The 19,976-nt window shown below is 39.8% G+C and overlaps 1 protein-coding gene across 1 annotated transcript in view; it reads right to left on the reverse strand.

Moving 5' to 3' along the window:
• LOC121299039 (polycomb group RING finger protein 3) overlaps window positions 1-19,764 on the reverse strand; it is a 91,300-nt gene extending 71,536 nt beyond the window's left edge. Inside the window, exon 1 of the mRNA XM_041226520.1 lies at window positions 19,671-19,764. The gene's annotated coding sequence lies outside the window, so the exon portion shown is untranslated. The remainder of the gene's footprint in view (window positions 1-19,670) is intronic.
• Between the last annotated feature and the right edge of the window lie 212 nt (window positions 19,765-19,976).

A 19,976-nucleotide genomic window follows, 5' to 3' on the forward strand; every position in this document is an offset into this window, starting at 1 on the left:
AGCCCATGACACCTCAACAGGGCTTAACAGTGATTCAGGCGTCCCAGCATCACCCCCCTCCATCCCCCAATCATCTCAGCCCAGCTTATTTACCTGTACATCAGCATTGCTTTCTTTCTATTGTGCTTGAGATCCCCATCCAGAATCTTTCCGTCTCAACCACAGCCAGTTGCTGCTCCTTTCTGCTGCTTCAGATAAGTTCTTCACTGTGTGACACAACTCTTGACCACTGAACCCGACGTCTCTGTGAAACCGGGTTGTAGAGTGTGCCACAAATCCTTGACAACCCACCTCCACTGGGTAAACTCTGACTCTCCATCCTCGCTGTTCCGCTTCAGCAGCTAGTTGAGCATACTGAAGTTTCTTCCTCTCATACGCCTCATTCACAGCATCTTCCCATGGCACTGTTAACACTACCAGATGAACAAGGCGTGCTGATCGAGACCACAAGACAATGTCTGGTCATAGGTTAGTGGTGGCAATCTCAGGTGGAAAAATAAGCTGTTGGCCAACATCTGCCAGCATCTTTCAGTCTCTAGCAGCTTCCAGTTGTTCTGGGCGACACTTGGTTTTAACACCTTTTCTTGGTGGTTGTTCTCCTGGACGGAGGAATATTGTCTTTTGTGTGTAATGCTTTGATGGAACTGGTGGCAACTTATTGATCAGGTTACACTTATCTTTCAACGCTAAGGCCAAACATCGCAGCACCTGGTCATGGCACCAAGTAAACCGTCCTTGGCTAAGACCCACCTTACATCCTGTCAAATGATGAACACAAAGGACATGAGGGATCTTCACCCACCCAGAGGTTTAGGTTCTGTGGTGATGGGAGAACACACATGGCATTTTGTATGTTACACGTGGGAAAGAGATTTCTCAGTTTAGTTTATGTTAATCTGAGGAGAATATATGCTATTAAATAATCCATCGTGATCGTGGGAAAAACACACAGAATTACCTCCTACCTCCTAGTATAGTAAAAAAAAAAAAAAAAAAAACTCCCTAGTAATAGTAAAAAAAAAAAAAAAAAAAAAAAAAGATTAGTTGTGAATTTGTTTTCAGTGCTACTACTGCTGCTAAGTGTCACTAGAGCAGCGCAAAAATACTACATAGTGCACAGAGAAGTGTGGTGGGATTCAATGCAAGCATCAGCATGAAGCAGGTCATTATATATGCAAATAAGTACAATTATGAAAAAGGCTTGGATAAATTAATCGCCGTTATTGGCTAAACAAGATCACATGAGATCAGAATTTCTTCTGCAAGGCTAGTAGCGAATCACCGCTGCAGATCAGTCAATTTCGCTGATTTTTTTTTCTTAAAAATCTCAAAATCCTGTTCTCTTTGGCCAATAGTGATCATTCCTATAAAGCCCTGGACTGCAGTCTAACATCAGGGTGGAGACTGCGTTGGATCTTAACAACCAAGGGACAGTGCATGACAAAAAAACTCCATTAGGTTAATAAGAATATGGTATAAAAAGTTAAATACATTACAGTAATTGCAGACACCAGTGTTGTATTATAATTAGGGCTTCTGATTTTCACTTTTAACCAATAACACCCACCATACAAAAATAAAAGAAAATCTGTGTATATCCAATAAACACCAGAAAAACACTAGAAATGGTTACTCAATTCATGATGACTTGACCCCTTTCCTCGTGACTTGTGTGTATCACTGATTTGTTTTGAATACTTTAAACTTACCCCAACTACTGAGTGGCAGTCAATTCCTATATTTCTATATTGGAGGATTGTAATACGCTTGCGAGATTTAAAATAACACAATCTTGCTCGCAAGATTTAAAGCTATATTGCAGTACTAGGTAGTATTTACACACTAGTGGAATTTAAAACAGAATTGCAAATTGTGGCAATTTAAAAAAAAATGCCTAAACACACACAAAAAAAACAGAAGAACATGACTGTGACCATAAGGATTTTGTTGTGGAAGACAGCAAAGGAAAGGTGGTACAATTTAAGTATGCAAGTACTGTCGAGTTACTATATATGTTGTGACAGAAAAAAATGAAAGTAAGCGAAAGCAATAGTATCATACAGCAGGGGTGTATAATTCATATTGCCATATGCCCAGGACAACAAGATTTGTGCAAGTGACAACAATTTTTACCGTTATACCTTGCCTGCCTGAAGTACTTTTTGTTGACGTTCTATAGCTAGAAAAACTGCCACAGATTTCTAGGGAGTCGCACAAGACCCTGAAAACTTTAAACTTTAAGTCTCACACATACAAATGGGGGGGGGGGGGGAGTGCAAGTCTAAACCTGAAAGCAAAAATATACACCGAGCCTCACATTGATTAGTACCCCTTACAAAGTCAGTCAAATGAAATCTAGCGAGAGGAAGCGCCCCTGTCATATACTTAAGGAGAACTTGCATGGATACTACTAGTGAACCTACTGATCCTTGCGAATCCGGTCAGACGAACCAGTGTAAGAGAGAAAAGAACCTCAATGGGCACAAGCCTGGAGTTAAATGGAAAAGAGCCTCTGAGAAAATTGTGTGGGTTTCCCAAGATGCTTAGAACACAGCGTGGTCTGGCAACAAATTCAATCAGCTAAAAAGGAGAGAAAGGAGTTCCATGTGACATTCCTGGATTTGGCTAATGCATATGGTTCAGTGCCACATTAACTTATTTGGGCAGAATTTAATTTTCATTGTAGCAATGATAACAAATTTATGAATGCCTACTTTGGAGATTTGCTATTTTGTTTTTCAACTTCAGAATTCATCACTACATGGCAATGCCTGGAAGTTGGAATAATGGCAAGGTGTTTCTTTTACCATGGCAATAGAGTAATTATTACAGCATTAAAATGGGTATCAGGAGGAAAGCGCTCTCCTGCTTGCAACTACCACCAAATCGAGCATACATGGATGACTTGACAACCACGACTACCACAGTAGCCTGCACTAATCGGTTATTGGGCAAATTAATCAGTAACATTGAATGGGCATGAATACCACTCAAGCCCGCTAAATCAAGGAGTATCTCTATAATTAAAAGGTAAAGTAGTAGATAAAAGGTAGTACATTAATGATGAGGCAATGCCAACAGTGTCCGAGAAGCCAGTGAAAAGTCGTGGGAGATGGTACGATGGGGATCTAAAGGACACGGTTAGTGTGGAAGAAGTTAAACAACAAGCAGTGGAAAGGTTGAACAGAATAGACAGCAGCGCTTTACAGGGCAAACTGAAACTCTGGTGCTTTGTTTGGTCTAACGCAGAGGCTGCTGTGGCCACTGACTGTGTACAAGGCTTCTTTGACAACTGCAGAGAAGCTGGAAGCTTTAACCAGTTCATGCGTCAGGAAATGGTTAGGAGATCCGCGCTGCCTCAACAGAGTGGGACGTTATGGTAAAGGAATACTGCAGCTACCAGTCTCCACTCTAATCAAGGAGTTTAAGTGCGCCATGGTCCAACTGGAAATTATATTAGAAGAGTCGCACAACAAATGCATATGGCAGGCAGCAACTGTGTTGAAAATTGTAAGAAAGTGGGCAGCAAGGCAGCCCCAGCTCAAGGGAAGAAGCTGGTAGTCAATGAGGTGCAAAAGCAGAAGGAGAGGATGAGGTGTATAGGGCCAAGCAGGGAGAATGGATGAAATGGGAGCATGTGGAATAATCGGCTGGCAAGACCTATGGACAATGGAACAGAGCAGGATCAGTTTCCTTATCAGGTCAACATATGATGTTCTCCCATCACCACAGAACCTAAACATCTAGGAGAGGTTCCCTCATATCCTTTGTGTTCATCACCTGCAACATCAAAGCACATTTTGACAGGCTGTAAAGTGTTAAGAAAAGGTGTTAAAAATAAGCCAGGACAAAGGGAAGCTGCTAGAGACTGAAAATGCTGGCAGATGTTGGTCAATGGCTTACTTTTTTCACCTGAGTTTGCCACCAGTAACCTTCGACCAGACATTGTCTTGTGGTCTGGATCAGCACGCCTTGTTCACCTAGTAGTTAACAGTGCCATGGGAGGATGCTGTAGATGAGGTGTGTAAGAGGAAGAAACTGAGGTATGCTCAACTAGCTGCTGAAGCAGAACAGCGAGGATGCTGAGGATTTGTGGCACACTCTACAACCTGGTTTCTCAGAGACGTCGGGTTCAGTGGCCAAGAGTTGCATAGCACAGTGAAGAACTTATCTGAAGCAGCAGAGAGCAGCAATTGGCTGTAGTTGAGACTGAAAGATTCTGGTTGGGGATCTCAAGCACAACAGAAAGAAAGAAACGCTTATGTACGGGTAAGTAAGCTGGGTTGAGTTGAGTGGAGGGGCGGAGAGAAGTGATGTTGGGATGCCAGAATCACCATCGAGCCCTCTTGAGGTGTCATGGGCTAGTCGACGAAACACTGAGGACGGAAGATGCCCACTTGAAGATTCCAGAGATGTACCTTCCTTAGCTCAATCCAGACGGCTGTTACGCTGGGGAGCCAGCATTACACTTTAGCAATCAACATCAGGCAGAAGGATATCTGCATCATCAGATGGAAGGAAACACAAATGGATGGAGACACAGATGGATCACATTAGTTTACTGTAAAGCTACGACTCAGTATGCTTATCTTGGCAAGAGCAGAGTTCAAATCAGCATGAAGTTTTAAAATCTACTCTCATGTAATGGAAATCATGAGTACAGAAACACACATATCCTTTCAGAAACCCTCAGTCACACAGCAATAAACATATTAAAATTAATGCAACAATACTATTATATCGTCTGTCAACAGTAGGAGCCCAGTAATGTTTGACCACCAGCTCTACGAAGAATATTTAACATAATTATTACAAAAACCTTATTTTTGTGCTGTAAGATCGACTGTAAGACCCCTTTAGTCGGGCCAGGTGCCCGTGGGCTTGCCCGTTAGATGCCCAGGAGCTGCCTGGGTGGCTGCTTCGTGAATTCAGTAAAATTCAGTGTAAAGAAGCGGTCGGCTGACGGTTCACACTTGGGAGGACAGTGTGTGTCCATCTTCGCCACTCCTGAGTAATAATTGGGCATTTCAAATTGGGAGAAAATAACAAAAATAATTGGCAACGACTATATTTATATATTTAAAAAAAAATGTCCCCTTCGACCTGTGACCTTGCAAAGGTCAACCTAAAGTGAGAAAGGAACCTTGAACAGAAAAAAAAATAAATAAATCACCCTGGGATTTTGCAGTAAATTTACAGTATAATCGTAAATCTCGAAAAACTACTCGCTTCTAAATCTTTTGTAGTCATTTTTGTATTACTTTAGTATAAATACATGTTAATTTGGATTCATATGTTGTTTTTTTCTGACTTTATGTGAACGAAAAGACACACATTTGCCCGTTTTCCCACTGGAAATAGTGATATTTTGAAATATCACTGTCCTGGTCACAAAAGCAAAGTTTGTGGGGAATAATAGCCATTTTCTATACTTTTGAGGCATAAGCAATTAGGAAATAACACTTACTACTCAGGAACAAAAATTGTGTTACATAGTGTAATCAGCAGCAGAATACCAAGTGTCCCTTCATGTTATGCATGGCTCAGGTAGCAACTTTATGGGTAAAGTACAGCCTTCTTGTTGGATTGCTTCTGTCAAGTGGTCTTTAAAACATTTTCTGCTTGGGCAATGTTAAAGCAATTTTTTTTTTTAACAGTTGCAACCAGCTTGTCTGCTTTCGGAAAATTATTTGCCCAAATATTGCTGGCAAGGGCTATTATGTGGGCTGTCAAATGTACTGAATTTGGCAGTAAATCTCAAAGAATGTCATTATGTGCCTTGATCATGTAACTGAAATTATCAGAGACAAATCCAGTCACATTATTAAAATGTACTTCAAATGCATTTAAACATTTCTCAACGCCCTGTGCCACTGATGAGTAATTCACAGAGCGCAGATTAACTGTATCAGCTGATATTACTTTTAGGTATTCGACAGTCCTTGGAGAACAAACAAAATTTTCAAAACATACTGATCTTTTGCATTTGTAGACTTGTCAGTAACTACAGATACACTGTCAGACATCTTTACCAGTTGTACAATTTTCATCTTGTGCAGTTCAGCAATTTGGGATAGATATTCCCTTCTCAGTGGACCCGCTGTAGGAATTGCTCCAGCATTTGTTACATGTTTGTTCAGAAATGCACTTAGTTTGGGATTATCAATTTTTCCAGGGGGATATTATCACAAACAAAAATAACATCTCATTGGCATTCATAATTTTCTTTCCCCTTGCGTATTTTACTGGAGGACACCGTCTCATTGCTGTCAATTTCAGCCTTTCATTTTCTGATGATAAATGTTGGTCTACTGTTGACTGTGATCCATAGATAAATTGCAAGTTGTGCAAAATAAATTATACCCATTGGTGTACAGAACACCAGGTGGATATTGTTGCATGCGTTCGCTCAATTAAATGCTTTTTGATTGCAATGTCTTTGACTCCATGTTTAGGTCTCTCAATTTCTTTTTTTTTTTTTTTTTTTAGTCGTTGCTAATTATTTGTTTGTTGTTTTCTACCAATTTGAAATGCCCAATTATTATTTAGGCTCAGCTCACCGTTTCCACTCCTGCGCTGACTCGGGAGCGGCGAAGACAAACACATGCTGTCCTCTGAAGCATGTGCCGTCAGCCGACCGCTTCTTTACACACTGCGGATTCACCAAGCAGCCACCCAGGAGCTACACCATCGGAGGACAACGCAGCTCCCGGGCAGCTAACAGGCAAGCCCGGAGGCGCACGGCCAGACTACAGGGGTCACTGGTCACTCGAACCAGCGATGTCCAGGCTACAGGGCGCATCCTGCACTCGTGCAGATATGCCACTCGGGAGCCCATCAATTTTTCTTTTAACACATCAATTTATTCAATTACCATTTATAAACATCATAATTAGCTTTTATTTTTCTAATTAGTCAAAGCGTAATGTGTTGATTTCTTAATTGTGAATTTGATTACTATAACTGGAGTGGCTGCAGGGACATCTAGGGAATAGCAGTTGAATTGCAATTGAGAAAAACTGGTCGTGTAAAACGCAGGACCCTAATTATCTGCATGTACTACATGTGCTCTGTAGCGATTTTCAGGCTCCTAGTGTGCATGTTTTTAATTAAGTAATTTAGGGTACAGTTGGAACAAAAACCAGGAGGGATTGGAGACCCCTGCTAGCAGATTCATTGCTCCATTTCACCAGATTTACATTGCGCCCTTTTTAACTCAAACACTTAATGAAGCCCTCTATTGTTTCTTGCTAATTCTGCATTTGTTATGTGCTTCCCCAGGCAGAATGTATGTATTTTATGAAACAAGCGGTGTGTAGTGTAGTGACTACGTCTTCCTTACAATGAGTGTAAAGCGATCAGTTTTGTTCAAGGAATGCATAGCTAGAAACGTGTTTCAGCTCATTTCATCATTGTCAGATATCTATGATGTATGAAGAAACTGAGTTGATTTAACAATGTTAATTACAGTTTAAAGGCAGGTAGAGAGTAGCAAGCCCAGTTATAAACAATTAAATGCATTTTGTATTTACGCACAGCTGAGTTTGAGATAAGAATGTGCTAAATAAAAATAAATTCAATAAATAAAAAAAAAAAACAAGAAACTTGCGGTGCCCTCTACCAGCATCCCAAAGTGTGCACTGAAATAATGAAATGTCCATTTTTTTTTTTTTTTTTTTTTTTTTTTAACAAATGGAGGGTTCTGAAACTCCAGGAGCTATTCGAGAGCTGCTTATGCTGCCAGGGTACCACATTTGAAAGACCCTGGGTAGTCTAGAACCCCCTTTACCATATAAGACAGATTGCCCTTTCTCACCCTTTTGAGGGTGATTGACCCAGGGTCTTCAAACACTTAACTCCCCAAATTACCGTACCCCTGGTTTAAAAACCTATATTTAAATGAATACCAATAACTTGGATTTTTATATAACACCTTTCACCCCACAGGATGCCAAAGCTCTTCACACACAGCAGCAACTTACTTTGCCAGCACACTGACACAGCAGTTAATTTGGGAAGAGTGACAAATTGCTTTGCCAATTGAACTACAGTAGGAAATTTAGGTAGGCCAAATTGTCAGTGCCTGAACTGGAATTTAGGCGTTATATTTGCATAGTCTAACTGTTTAAACATTATCTGTAGCCTACAGTTTAAACTATCGGGAATAGATAAGGATTATTTTACCAATACAACAGTATTTATGTTAAGTTGTTGAAGGGCACTGATCTCGTAAAACCCATAAGTGAAAGTGCTGATATAGGCTTTTATTGTATTTTTATTTTTACGTGCGATAGATGAATAAAATATATTAAACTTTGCCATTGTATTAATTTTGAAGTCTGATAAACCTCTAGGCCTAACTATATTGTAGCAATCCTGGGGGGAGGCGAGAGAATCAGGATAGTGTAGAGGGTGTGTGCATGTGCAGGGGTTGCATGGTGGCGGTGCGCATGTGCATGGGTTGCATGGTGGCAGTGCGCATGTGCAGGGGTTGCATTTTGGCGGTGTACATGTGCAGGGGTTGCATGGTGGCGGTGTGCATGGTGGCATGTGCAGGGGGTGCATGGTGGCGGTGTGTCCCCAGGGGTTGCATGGTGGCGGTGTGCGTATACAGGGGTTGCATGGTGGCGGTGTCCGCATGCAGGGATTGCATGGTGGCGGTTTACGCATTTGCAGGGGTTGCATGGTGGCGGTGTGCGCATGTGCAGGGGTTGCATAGTGGCGGTGTGCGCATGTGCAGGGGTTGCATAGTGGCGGTGTGCGCATGTGCAGGGGTTGCGTGGTGGCGGTGTGTCTGCAGGGGCTGCATGGTGGCGGTGTGCGCATGCAGGGGTTGCATGGTGGCAGTGTGCGCATGCAGGGGTTGCATGGTGGCGGTGTACGCATGTGCAGGGGTTGCATGGTGGCGGTGTGTCTGCAGGGATGGCATGGTGGTGTGCGCATGCAGGGGTTGCATGGTAGTGGTGTGTCCTCAGGGGTGGCATGCGCACGCAGGGGTTGCATGGTGGCGGTGCGTCCGCAGGGGTTGCAGTCAATGTATTCTACACATCACAGAGGGGCGGGAAGGAAGTTTGTAGTCAGGTTCAATATAAGACAGAATTTCTTGTCCTTCCACAACTCAGACTGGTAAACAGTCTATCGTAATCATCTGTGCTACTAGATCAGATATTTTATCTGCCCTTAAAAGGATCACAAAAGCAATGGCGGGCAAATTGTGTTATCCTGGGCAGGCACGCTTGGGCCAAGTCTTCATCTAGCTCAGCATTTCTCAAACTGGGGGTCCCGACCAAAAAGGGGGTCTAGGTTATTGTAGGGGGGATCACATGACCACAAAAAATACTGGCATAACCTTAAGATTACGGCTTCCGATTTTCGATTTTAACCGATAAAACACCCAATACAAAAATGCAAACACTGGCAATGGTTAATCAATTCACATGAATTTCACCCCCTTCCCATGTACTACAGTCCAAAAAAAAACTAAAACAAAACCACTTTTCCCTGTGCAGCTGGGCAATGTTCCTCCTTCCTAACTTAACTATTATTGATTCGTTCTAAATATTTTAAACCCACTCAACTATCGAGTGGCAGCAAATTCTTCATTTCTATTGGATACTCCTCGTTTTAAATCTCACAAGAGATTACAAATACAGAAGAATGCTTGTGACAGCCTGAAACCTTTCCAAAGGTGGGCCCGCAAAATAAGTTTGAGAACACCCGCTTCTAGCTGGTAGCGAGGATGTTTCAACTGGAGATCACTGAGCATTACACCCGTGGAACCTCCGTGATAACTTAGCAAGACTGAACAAACTGGGCACTTTACACTACTGTCCTCAACTTTTTCAGAATAGGTCCAGACAGGACTTTTTCATTTTTTTAATTTATATTTTGTACTGGCTTCTAATTCTATCTCTACCGACTTGAACGACATTTATATGTATTACGCTTGACTGGCTAAAGATAAATTACGCGATAGACTGGAGGAGGGGTTGTGCCTAAGTTGCATAGGAAGTAAAAATAACAATGGAAATGTTTAGATTTTTATTTATTGAGGATGGGAAAGAGCAGGTATACGCATTATTAAAATGTAAAAAAGAAAATATGTTTTTAGCTAGTTTACCGTTTAAACTCTTCCACCTTTACTCTCAAATGAATGCTGTCTAAGAGTTTAGCATTTCCAATCAGCCAAAATTAAGGCTATGGGTTTGTCAGAGGTAACGGAAATCATGAATTTGAAAAATGGATGTAAAACATTTTTGATTAGGTGATTCCTATACAAAATGCAGTATGTCTTGCGCTGAAAACACAAACCTGTGAGTATTTGTAAATTGTTTGGTTTTGTATGCACACAGCATTTACGTGTAGCTATGTAGTTCAGAGAATGAGATAGAAGCAAGCATGTAAATCGACAACAGCTAAAATGCTAAAAGAAATGTGAGAGCTGTTTTCTGTAAAGACAGAAGAACAAATGCATTGGAGAACAGCTGTCTACCAACTTAGAGACTTTCTGTACAGCATGCTGTTTGCTTCTGAATCGTAGAAAACTATTAAAGCCTGGTTCATACAGTAGTCGGTTGCAGATGAATGCGTTACATCAGATGCAGATAGCTAAAAGCTGTTATTTGCTGTAAGAGACGCATCGTGTCGCAGCTCTTTTACTGCGCAAAATTGGATACATTTATTGATATTGTACAAGATAAAAAAAAAAATTAAGAAACCTCTCTTACATCTGTCCTCTCAACCAACAGAGAAGGCAAAAGGGAGAATTTCAAACATTATTCAGATATGTGGGTACGTGACAGTGAAAGATATTTTAGGAATTTTAGTATGACAAATGAAAGGCTTGCTCTGTTAAGACTGTACGCCTTTCCAAAAAAGATGCACAAGCTTGTACATTATGTACTTCCAACTTTTCGCACAGGGTCAGACCCTCGACTCCAACCAGAAATTATGATGGAGTCTGAAGTACGGACTCTAAGTTTTGTACATAAGTGACATTTAAACTGGTCAAAAGCAATAGTCTTTATATTACTGGTTTTGGTGTACTATTTAAAAGCTAAAACTACATTTGGTGAACTTTCCGTGAATTGTTGTGTTTTTGCTGCACCTTGCCCATGAAATGTACTAAAAATGAGCATGCCAACATCGTAGCCTTAGGAATAATATAATGCACCAACGTTATCCATTTTGCAAGTTCTTGCATGCACTAAGAGCGAGACAGTCGACTGCCAGGGACATCTGTCATTCCCGATCGTTTTTGATACAAACCAGCTGTTTGATGTGTTGCTCTCTGGCTGCTAGTGCTGCAGACTGTAACAATATGAGATGCATCTCGACACAGGCAAAGACGAACCAGCAAGTCCAGGCTAAGGTGGATTGGTCTGTAGCTGGAGAGTATATCCAGAGGCTGATAAATAAATGTTAAGTCTCTGAAATTACTGGCTTATTTTTCTTCCTGCTGTTGCTTTCAATTTCAATTAATTTTTCTCCACTTACCACTACTTTGTATATGATGTGAAATATCTGACTGTAAACTTGGATATCTAGTACAATAATGTTCAAATAAATACTGTGCAGCAGAATACCCCAGTTTCATGCAACAAATGTGATGGTGACCAAACTTGAGTGAGTACTGTTGTGTAGAAATGTAGCTTAAAATGAACCCTTACATTCAAGAAATTTAGTACATGAACAGCGAAAAACAAAAAAATAACTTAAGGCATGCATGTTGTACGCATGCCATTAACAAAACGCGGTGGAAACTTAAAAGAAAAAAATAATTTTAATGAAGAGCTGCAATGCAGAAAAAAAGCTCCAATTAAACAAAAAAAGGAAGTGAATAGGTTACCGAACCAAGCTGAAAAAAGTTATCTTTGTGAACTCCAATAAACCAACGTTATCTTTCGCTAGACAAGTTGTAGAATGCCTAAATAAAGTTCTTAGTCAACACAAACAGATTTTTTCCATCTGTTGCTTATTCTTTAACAGTCGCAACCATCTCAGATATAATAGATTCAGTTACATTGTTTACTGTCAGGAGTTTACGGACGATTTAATTGTGCAACAGATTCCCTAGTTAGATGATGAGCTGACAGTATCTCTTCAGCCAAAGAAGTAGGCATGGTAATTTAAGACATTATTATAATGCAAAACAGTAGCACGAGTTTTGTACTAAAGCAGAGTCAGCTGTTGCAGGAATACAAAGTCTGTTTCTCAAATTGACCATTTTAAGAAAGGTGAAATGAGAACGCATTAAGTACTTGGGAGGTAATTAGGAAATGTGCTGCTGAGAAGAAAAAATAAATAAAACATTTTAGAGAATTGTACTGCAGCTTACTTGATTGCAGTAAAAAAGAAAACTGCCATTCACTAAATTTAGCACTTAGATTGTTTTAATGAGAATATGAAGAATGTTGCTGTGGTGATATCGTAAATAGCAGAACAAACTCACTGCAATTTAAACTTGTTTTTACTGAAAAATAAGATCTGTCTGTGCTACACGTTGTCAGATCAGGACATTAAGTCAATGTTTCCGTATCACTTTAGTGTTTTAGCAAGTGTTTAGTGTTTTGTATTTTAAGCAGTGGTATATGATATCAACCAACTTGCTCCTGAAGTGGGAAGTGAAGTTCACGATCGAGCTGTAAAATGGCAGATCAGGCTGACATGCAGCAAATAAAAAAGAAAAAAGTTCTCCTACATATTTTTAGTTTGTGGATATCTGTGACGTTGCACAACTAGGGCTGTAACAAACGGTACATTTTGACCTTCGAAGGTTCGAAAAACATTACCAAAGGCAGGTTCCAACATTCAATGGTACTCATTTAGATAATTTATTGGTGACGTCACCATAGCTATAAATATTTGAGTTAAGCCATATAATGGAATAAAACATTCACATATAGTTTAAAAATATGTTACATCACATTGTTTATTTAAACATAATTAAGCCTAGCTTGTGATCTATACGGTAAGCTTGCATTGCACCAGCTGCAGCGGACAAAGCTTTATTTAACAGTCACTGTTCCAAGCAGGTTATCAGTCACATTTTACTAATACTAAAAATACTAATAATAATATGAACTTACGCTTGTCAAGTGACTCCAGAGATTGGTTATACCTCCATGATACGAGTCGCTTGCACAGTTTGCATTCAACTTTTTTTTTTTGGTTGTCTGGGCATTTAACAAAAAAATCCCAAACAGCAGAGGGGTTTCAAGACATTTCTTTAAATACAGCTTACGCTATACAGCTCTTTGTTGTCAGGATGGCAAATGAAGAAATTAAAGGTTTGTCTTTCGATAACACAAACTGGAGCAGGGGGGCGGACAGTGATCAGGTTTTCAAAATTTAAATTATTTGAGTTGTACATTTTGTATGTTTCAAACATATTCTACCATAGCACTTCTCTTTCACTGTCTTGTACACTAGGTATTCAGTAAATATTTTATTACTACAACCACAGGGGGACGAGCCCACTGCTTTGGATACTATACCCTGCTCCAATTGTGCGTAATGAATAACAATGTTGTTGCGGATATATTAACAACTTTTGTTTACATAATATGCATTATACGAATCAAAAGATCGAATTTTCAATGTGTGGTTTATAGCACTCACACATATGCAAACCGTTTTTTTTTAATGGGAAGAAAATAAAAAAAAACACAGAAGCTGATGCAGTTAGAGAAGCTTGTTTCAGTGTGTAGTGACGGTGCACCCAGCATGACGGGGAAATAGGGATTTGTTGCTCTTTTGTCAGAAAAATAGAATTGTCCCATTTTAAGCTTTCACTGTATGTAATTTTCACAAAATTCGCCCCTTCCTCACCTACTCCACACAGCTCCTAGTTTAGGCCCTGGTACTGTCCCGTCTTGACTACTGCAACTCACTCCTGGCCGGCCTTCCTGCCTCTGCTACCTGTCCACTCTAGCTCATCCAAAACTCTGCTGCTTGCCTTGTCTCTTCCCTTCCTCGTTTCTCCAACAATACGCTGCTGGTCCGCTTTCTGCACTGGCTACCTATCGCATCCAATTCAAAACTGTTGTACTCGCCTATCGCTGCTCCCTCCTATGTCCAGATTATCATTTCTACACCCCCTCTGCTCCCCCGCCTCCAGAGCCTGCTCTTTCTCCACCCTTGCCCCTCAGTGGTGAAATGACCACTGAAGAATATCAGGACTGCTCAGTCCATGACCACCTTCAGACGCCTCCTCAAGACATATCTGTTCAGACAGCATCTGTAAACATCACAACTCTCAACCATACTGGACTATATGGCACCCAACTGTACCAGTACTTGCATCAGCTTGTACTTGCACTGAACTGCTCCTTACCTTGCCGTATTCAACTACTGCTACTAATTATAACTACTTACTGTATATTGTATTTGATTTTACTCTTATATGTAACCATACTCACATTTTTGTAATTGTTCATGTTTTCATTCCCATCCATTTATCATACTAACTACATGTACTTACTGGACTTTACTCATATAACCAAATATTTACTTGAGTTTTAACTGCACTTAGTCTTCTCGCTCTTACTTATAATTGACTATATTCTTTATTTTGCTCTTATCTGAATCTGATCTTGTACTTTCATAACTGCTCTTATTTGCATTATGATATTCTGCTGTGATATTTTATACTATGATAACTTGTAATGTGATATTTTATAATGCGATACATTGTACTGTGATATACAGTAACAATTGTAAGTCGACCTGGCTAAGGATACCTGCTAATAAATAAATAAATAAATAATTACACACCAGGAAGCACTTTGTGCCCTGTCCTGTGTAGTAGAACTCTGTGATGTAATGGCATTGGTAGTGCGTATTGTCAATTGGATTCTTGCCCGAGCCCTCAATCATCGCCAATGCCAGTCCCTGCTGGAAGAAGTGGAGTTCTAGAGTATCCAGGACTTTTGATGCACAGCAATGTAAGTTGGATGTCCTATGGCAAAGTTTTAAGTTGCTTTGCTGCCTGCTTAAAAGAACTAAAGACATTCCTAGAAATGAAAGGTGTTACACATCTTGAACTTTCAGACTGTGACTGATTTCTCAAGTTATTATCTTGTGGGCATTACAGGCAATTTGAATGTTAAACTTCAAGGGCAAGGAAACACTGTTTTTGCATTTAAATCCAAACTGAATCTGTTCAGATATTGTGACTGGCAGACTTACTCACTTTGAGAAGTTACGAAAGTTTTGAGATTCACGCATGGTAGAGGATCCTCGCAACAATTTAGATCTGCAGCAGCTTGTGGAGTTTACATCTGATCTGCTAATGTCACTTTGTGGGCTTTCACATAAACTGTTCAAGTTTATGATTTGTTCCCATGAATGTTGTGTGGAAGCCCTAGACTGGATGGTGATTCCGGGCATCTCAATCTGAGATTTGGAGCTGGAAGTTGCTGACTTCAAGGAGTCAGACATTTGGATTGAAAAGTTTTGCACTCTAAATTCAAATCTGGAAACCCTTGCTCAGCAACGTGCAGAACTAGCAAAACTGCACAAATGGACTGTTCTGAAGAAACTGGGAGTGCAAAGATAACCTCATTCAGCAAACTTGGAATGAACTTACAGTTACACACGGCACAATGCAGAATGTCACTTTTGCTCTCTTAACCATGTTTGGCTCCACCTATATGTGTTAACAGGCATTCTCCCACTTGAATCACATCAAAAACTATTTGTGCTCAAGCTTAACAGAAGAAAGCCTGAATGCTTGCATGAAGCTAAACTTGACCACCTATGAACCGGAGAAATGAGCAAAATGATGCAGCAGCAGGTCAGAAAGTACATAAATTGTGTTTATGATTGGCTCTTTGCAGACCACTTGCTCTAAATTTCAGTTTGGCTCTCTTTCACAAATAGGTTGCCTACCCCTGTCCTAAGAGAACACTCCGCCTAAAGGAACCGGAACTTCGCCTAAAATAACACATCGATACAGTACTGTTTTGTAACCTGATAACTCACTCACAAGATTAAGTTTGATGATGATGAGTTATCAGGTAACAAAAAAGTACTGTATCAATGTGTTCTTTTAGGCAAGTGTCTTGAGGCACACAGATTGGTTTATTAAATCTTTCCAGAACCACCGTCATATCATTTAATTGTTTTGTATTCCGATTTCCATGAGTGCACCTCCTTGCTACAAAATGGTATGTAAACCGCTGTTTCTCTTGCTACAAAATGATGCAAAAATTGCTCAAGGTCCTGAAAAAAACTAAATCAGACAAAAGTCGCCAAGCAATCTGGCGTTTCCCGTTCTGGTGACTAGCTTCACCAATCTGTTAAATAATGTTGTGCAGGTCTTGAATATTGCTCCTGTACAAGTATTCATAATTAATCCAGAGCAGCTGCTGCATTTAACAAATGCTGTGATAATTTAGTTTAACAGTTAGTTTATCTGTTACTTTATTATTATAGTTTTAACATACACTTGCCTATTCCTTTTCTCTTATTCTATTCATTCACTCATCTGTTGATGCATGTGCATCATGACAAGTAATACATATTTGGATTTGCATTGTGTCTGGTGGTCAGCTGTGTCTTAAAGAACACTTCGGCTAAGATAACACTCCAGTACAGACGGCTGTACTGGCACAACATTCGAAGAGTAAAGCTGAAGAGACTTTGGAAGCTGTATCAAATATAATCGGTTACATGCTTTTTTCTTTTTACACAGGTTTTCAAGAATAAACTAACCACACACCTTATGGATGTGAATGACTATTTCAATGACCTGTTTACTTTGTACCACGTAGCCCTAACTGTTAGGCTACTTAATTGTTATCACTGTATCAAACCATTTTGATTTAAAACAACAGAAACACCAAATTACATTTATTTAAATGGGGGAAAAAAATTAAATCTGAAAAAAAATAAATAAATAAATAAATAAAAAGGATTTCTTAGGGCCCTGGGTTTTATATATGATCACCTGTATACACGTTTAAGTTTAACATAAACAGAAGTCTCCACATATCCCGGATTCTGAGAGCAAGTTTCATCAAAATTACTCAAGCTTCCTGTAAGTGTGACACATAGACAGCTAAGCAGCCTAATATGAGACATTATATAACATGGACTAAAGAAGTTTTTAACAAGTTTCGTGACAATGGGACAAGCAGTTCTCTATGTAAAATTATAAAGTCTGAAACTGCAACTAAGTATGTATGTCCCCCTCCACAATAAACTGAGCTTCATGGTCTTCTATCACAGTGGTGGGTTTGTATTGGCTTTTTCTAGATACAATTCAGATGAAAAGATTAGGATTGCACTAGAAGCAAACATGGCCAGTGCAGGAGCCATACCGTTATGCTGGATTAGGCTATATTGAGAAATGCAGCCTGGGTACAGGGAAGTGTCGAAGAGACATTAGACATTTATCGTCTGAGACTACAGCACTTTGCAACACTGATGAACACAAATAAATCTGACAAAAAGAGATTGTTTGTGAGCCAAACTGAATGGAAATTTAGAGCAAGTTGTCAGAAAATTTTACAAAAATAAAGGCTAGCACAAATACACCATTCCTTTTATAAAAAAAAGCACCAAAGTAAATAAAAGTGAGGTCTCAAGTCTAAAAGTGCCTCTGTAAAAAATGCACTTGTTTTCCTTAAACTTATCACATCAGATCTCCACTGTCTTATCTTAAACCTACAGAAATGTACTATTTTGACAAGAGGCTGGGTCAGTATTGTGTTTTTCTTCATTAGCTAAACATCATATCTCCTAAGAAACAGGCATTTAAACCACAAATAAAGACATTTCTTAACATAGACTACCATAGCTGTAAATAAAAAAATTAGCTATTTGTATCCTGAAAAGTAGATAGTTGATCACCATGGCCTCCACCATGCACAAATAAAAAGAAGAGTGCGATATGTACAGGAATTCATATCCCAATATTATGACATTGAACAACTTGTGGTACTGAATATCCTAACCAGGCTTCATCACAACCGGATCAGCCTTTACGATATGAAAGCGCTCTGGGACATACACAGTACGTATTATATAAACAGGCTTGTATGTGTACACTTTACACCCACAGAACTGGTATTTCCCCTAGATAATTACTGAAGCAACAATTATGGTGTCCCAAATCAAAAAGGTGAGCTTTAAAAAATCAGCTGAAATGAAATGACTCTGTCATTGCATTCAAGAGATGGCAGTTATGACCTGCATAACAGTAACGTTGTACTGGACATCTCAATTATAATGAGAAAAAGCAGCATGGGTATAGGGAATAGCGAAATGTCATGGAACATCACACATACAGTAAGTGCTGAATAGGGCCAAAAATGAGGCAGGAATTCAGAACAGTAAAAATAAACACTGCAAACCAATCAACCACAAATGCTGGTTAACAGTATGATATTATATAGGCCCTTAAAACTGTACACTGCTCCCAATACAGTAGTAAGCAAATATATATGAAGTTTGAGAGTAAGAACATCCTTATAAAATGGTGTTACTTCTCCAAGCTTAAACATGTTCACTTTTTGTCTATGTTTAGTGACAGTGACTGCATAGCGGTGTCACATGTTATTTTGATATAATTTCTCCTTCGGACATAAAGCTACAGGCATTTATTTGAACCTTGACAGGTGAAATTTCAATTACTGCATATTCAGACACTTGATAAGCATTTAACAATATTTAGAATATTTAACAGGAAACCAGAGGGCTACTCACAGTCACACTCACTATGAAAGCACACATTTTAATACATGGTAGTCCAGCTGGTGGTTACACAGAAGTAGAAGAAAAAAACAATAATACCTGAAACGCGGTCGAAGAGACTCAAGATGATTGATAGATATATTGTAATATGATTACACGGATTTGTTTTGAACGTTTTATCTAAAGTCTCGACGCCAACACACAGCAACATTGTCCTAGTCTTAACCACACACACACACAGCTTTTAAATATTCTCGATTTGTCCTTAGAGATCAGTTTAATTTCCATTTCACGGCGTTTCTGATAAACTATACTTGGGGTAAAAAGTTAACCAGTTTGTTCTGCTAAAGCAAATAACTTGCTTCCTCCTTTCTTAAAACTTAGCAGAAAATATAAGTAAACTGTTTTGCGTCTTATTCTCAATACATCTTTCTATCCCTATCACGTCGTTAAGCTTGAACTCCCCCATCATGTGTGGCGTTAACTACTCATTAAACTCCCCTCCCCACAAACTTTCTAAGCCTGAAGGGTTAAATGGTAGTGGGCTCAATAGGGTTCAGTAAGTATCCCAGCCTAAATAAAAAATCTGTTTGCCGACTAGTGCAGCACCTATGGGGGTTCCCGAAACATTTTGGGTTCTGTAAGCGCAGATCCTTACTGCACGACCCCTCAAAGGATAGTAACGACGTCTGCACCAGTCCCTCGGATCCCTACAATTTGCACTTTTGAGTAAAAAAAAATGACCCCATAACTGCAGGGCCCGGCGTCGCCATACATACACACACACATACACACACAAATACACACACACACACAAACACACAGCACCACTATACAGACACATACAACAGCATGCACATACCACCAGAAAACAAGCCACAAAAAAACAATGTGATCCGAACATAACCCGGACAACCACTAACCTCTGCAAAATGCTCAAGTCAATTTCTATTACAGTTTGTACAACTAACCTGTATGGGAGCATAACAGTCTGCTTGATCTGAGGCTGAATCCGAGTTAAATCCACTTTCGGTAAAACAAAGAGGCGAAAATGTCCGGACAATCCCGAGACAAAACCGAGCAAAGGATCCGCGTCAACTGAGCATGCGCCAGAAAGGGGGCCGGGGGACGGGGATTGGAGACGGGTTATTCTGTAGCACTTGGCAAGTTTCATGATATTGTGATCTGTCACATTAACACCCGAGAGTTTACCAGTACCGTAGTAACTGGCTACACCAATGTACGTGTTTTATAACACAGTATTTATTTGAAACAAG

The sequence above is a fragment of the Polyodon spathula genome, chromosome 2 (assembly GCF_017654505.1).
Source record: "Polyodon spathula isolate WHYD16114869_AA chromosome 2, ASM1765450v1, whole genome shotgun sequence".
Taxonomy (NCBI): domain Eukaryota; kingdom Metazoa; phylum Chordata; class Actinopteri; order Acipenseriformes; family Polyodontidae; genus Polyodon; species Polyodon spathula.